Genomic DNA, 833 nt, shown 5'->3' on the forward strand with positions numbered 1-833 from the left:
ACTTTGAGCTTAAGCCTCAATTAGTTTCTCTAATGCAACAGAATTGCAAGTTCCATGGACTTCCAATGGAAGATCCTCATCAGTTTTTAGCTGAATTCTTGCAAATCTGTGACACAGTCAAGACTAATGGGGTTAACCCTGAGGTCTACAGACTGATGCTATTCCCTTTTGCTGTAAGAGACAGAGCTAGAATATGGTTGGATTCTCAACCTAAAGAAAGCCTGGACTCTTGGGAAAAGCTAGTCAATGCCTTCTTGGCAAAGTTCTTTCCACACAAAGATGGAGTAAGCTTAGAGTGGAAGTCCAAACCTTCAGACAGAAGGATGGAGAATCCCTCTATGAAGCTTGGGAAAGATACAAACAATTAATCAGAAAATGTCCTTCAGACATGCTTTCTGAATGGAGCATCATAGGTATTTTCTATGATGGTCTCTCTGAACTATCCAAGATGTCTTTGGATAGCTCTGCTGGAGGATCTCTTCATCTGAAGAAGACGCCTGCAGAAGCTCAAGAGCTGATTGAAATGGTTGCAAATAACCAATTCATGTACACTTCTGAAAGGAATCCTGTGAATAATGGGACTAGTCAGAAGAAAGGAGTTCTTGAGATTGATGCTCTGAATGCCATACTGGCTCAGAATAAGATATTGACTCAACAAGTCAATTTGATTTCTCAAAGTCTGTCTGGAATGCAAAATGCACCAAACAGTACTAAGGATGCTTCATCTGAGGAAGAAGCTTATGATCCTGAGAACCCTTCCATGGAAGAGGTGAATTACCTAGGAGAATCCTATGGAAATACCTACAATTCTTCATGGAGAAATCACCCAAATC

General features: G+C 40.6%; 1 non-coding gene across 1 annotated transcript; it reads right to left on the bottom strand.

Annotated features, from left to right (window-relative positions):
• Positions 1-286: 286 nt before the first annotated feature.
• Positions 287-394, bottom strand: LOC130963786 (small nucleolar RNA R71). The gene has a single exon (XR_009079905.1). It is a non-coding gene; the product is annotated as a small nucleolar RNA R71 (small nucleolar RNA).
• Positions 395-833: the final 439 nt, after the last annotated feature.

Source organism: Arachis stenosperma, chromosome 2 (assembly GCF_014773155.1).
Source record: "Arachis stenosperma cultivar V10309 chromosome 2, arast.V10309.gnm1.PFL2, whole genome shotgun sequence".
In the NCBI taxonomy this organism is placed as follows: domain Eukaryota; kingdom Viridiplantae; phylum Streptophyta; class Magnoliopsida; order Fabales; family Fabaceae; genus Arachis; species Arachis stenosperma.